Genomic DNA, 2,720 nt, shown 5'->3' with positions numbered 1-2,720 from the left:
ATGTGTTTCCTGTGGTTTATGATCACATGATGTGTTTCCTCTGGTTTATGATCACATGATGTGTTTCCTCTGGTTTCTGATCCCTTCAGTCAGTCGGATGTGAAACACTTTGAAGATCGTTTTAAAGAACTCGATCGTTTTTAGCTCCAGTTTGTCAGAATAACAGAAGTTTAACTTTCCTGCAGCTTTTTGAAGGCCACAAACCTCTGAACTCTGCTCGGTAATGAGAGCGTTTTCGATGTGAGGGCGTCCATCTTTAAATCTCTTAATGCACACACACACCCGTCAGCTGTCCTGTTGCCATGACAACACCCACCCCTGCCTTCACATCCCCTCGTTCATTAAGGACGAGCCGGAGGCGTCGTCAGGAGCCTTAATGAGGCCCCCAGCGGTGAGATGCCGGCTGCTCGGTTTCATTAAACCATTAAACCACCAGAGCCACCAACCACCACCGCACTGCCCCCCTGCTGGTCTGAGACTACGCTGGGCCCCCCTGCAGAGAGAGGAGGAGGACGACCACAAACAGACTCCCTGCAGACAGATAACGATTTAAACAGATTTAAACTCACTTCAGTCAGAAAGGAAGCCTCACACACACACATCTGTCAGACCGTGTTGTAGCTCCACCTCCTGCCTGCAGGTGTTTTTCACCCGCAGATGAAGTGATCATCGCTTCATAGACCCACCCACCCTGCGGTAGGGGGTCTATGAACCACGACCCTTTGGATACCTCGGAGATATTGCCAGCCCAGTTCCGGGCTGGAGCAGATACGAAGCTATTTGCACTGGGGTCAGCTAGCTGGAGGCCTGCGTGTCAAGGTTGGCTAGCGGGCTGCAGGCTAAATGCTAGCAGCTAGGCCAGACCAGAGACTGGTTGGTAGCAGGCCGGACCAGAGACTGGTTGGTAGCAATAGCAGGCCAGACCAGAGACTGTCGGTAGAAGTCCAGACCAGAGACTGCCGGTAGCAGGCCGGACCAGAGACTGCCGGTAGCAGGCTGGACCAGAGACTGCCAGTAGCAGGCCGGACCAGAGACTGCCGGTAGAAGTCCGGACCAGAGACTGTCGGTAGCAGGCCGGACCAGAGACTGTCGGTAGCAATAGCAGGACGGACCAGAGACTCTTGGTAGCAGGCCAGACCAGAGACTGTTGTTCTCTACTGTCTGCCTGCTACCATGTTGGACACATGTTTTTGTTCCATTGTGTGAATGTTTAAAGAAAATATAGAGACATATACAGGAAACGGGGTGTGACAGCCGACGTGTGTCCCAGCATGCACTGGTCCAGAGGCGGGGTCCGACAGCTGCATGCTGGTGTGATGACTAAACAACGTTTGGTTCTGTGGTTTTGTCTTTCAGTAACTGGTCCACTGGCCGAGTCCCAGATCGCGTACATTCTACGGGAAACACTGCAGGTAACATCCAATCAGATTCTTAGACCCTCCAGGTTCTGTCCAATCAGATTCCTAGACCCTCCAGGTTCTGTCCAATCAGATTATTTGACCATCCAGGTTCTGTCTAATCAGATTCTTAGATCCTCCAGGTTCCGTCTAATCAGATTCTTAGACCCTCCAGGTTCTGTCCAATCAGATTCTTTGACCCTCCAGGTTCTGTCCAATCAGATTCTTAGACCCTCCAGGTTCTGTCCAATCAGATTCCTAGACCCTCCAGGTTCTGTCCAATCAGATTCTTAAACCCTCCAGGTTCTGACCAATCAGATTGTAATACAGTGAGTGTGTTCTACAGGGACTCTTCTACCTGCACAGCAAAGGAAAAATGCACAGAGACATTAAGGTGAGCTTAATAATAATAATAATAAACCATTGAACTGTATCTTTTCTAGCTGTGTCATGAATTGAAGTGTTTATATTTAGCGTAGCTACAGCAGCGAGCTAACCGTTTGTGTTTCTTCTGCAGGGGGCGAACATCCTGCTGACTGATAACGGATACATAAAACTAGGTAAGTGTCACTCACCTGTCAGGGTTAGTAACGTCATGAACAGACCCCGCCCACTGACCGGTTCCCCAGGAGGTAATGGGCGGGGCTTGTGATGAAGTGCAGTGTGAGGAAATGATGAGTCGTGGTTACATAGTGTTGACCTGTCCTCTAGCACACACTCATTACTGGACGTCACGAGACGAGTTGCAGATCTACTGATGTCTGTCTCTGATGAATCAAGTAGAATGAGTTGAATGCATCAGTAATAATATTATTTTAATATTTCTACTTTACATCAGGTTTTATAGATTGTTTAATTAGTGTTTTTGTTAAAAGCTAAATATTTTTCATGCTCACCAGAACGTTAAATAAGTTCTGACTTCAGATGAGTGAAGTTTTTAAGTTTTAACTGATGAGAGACACTAAATATATACGAGTGATGAAGGCGCTGTGGGGAATATTTACCAAAGCTCATGCACATCACTGAGTATCTACTGAGACTCTAACTCAGATCTGATGTTTATGAAGCATGTTGAGCTGCTGGACTTCAAATATCAAGAGTCAGACATGTTTTATATTTTGATGTTTTAAAGCTGAACTTTTAAACTCTTCTAACTCAAAAGATAATACAACATTCTGCTTCATAATATTTATATTTATATGCATTTACTTTATACATAAAGCACTTTTTCATTCCCTCATCTGAACATTAATAATACACAATGCATGACACCAAACACACTCACACACACACTCACACTCACACTCTCACACACACTCTCAC

At 46.4% G+C, this 2,720-nt stretch overlaps 1 long non-coding RNA gene across 1 annotated transcript; it reads left to right on the top strand.

Moving 5' to 3' along the window:
• The first annotated feature begins 6 nt into the window (after positions 1–6).
• On the top strand, positions 7–2,714 carry LOC116380298 (uncharacterized). Its single transcript, XR_004212534.1, has 3 exons — positions 7–1,412; positions 1,744–1,791; positions 1,915–2,714. It is a non-coding gene; the product is annotated as an uncharacterized LOC116380298 (long non-coding RNA).
• The last annotated feature ends 6 nt before the right edge of the window (positions 2,715–2,720 follow it).

Source organism: Anarrhichthys ocellatus, unplaced genomic scaffold, assembly GCF_004355925.1.
Source record: "Anarrhichthys ocellatus isolate YVR2014 unplaced genomic scaffold, GSC_Weel_1.0 scaffold6728, whole genome shotgun sequence".
Taxonomy (NCBI): Eukaryota; Metazoa; Chordata; class Actinopteri; order Perciformes; family Anarhichadidae; genus Anarrhichthys; species Anarrhichthys ocellatus.
Note: the sequence above shows the minus strand (reverse complement) of the source record. Positions and strands in the feature narration are given on the sequence as shown.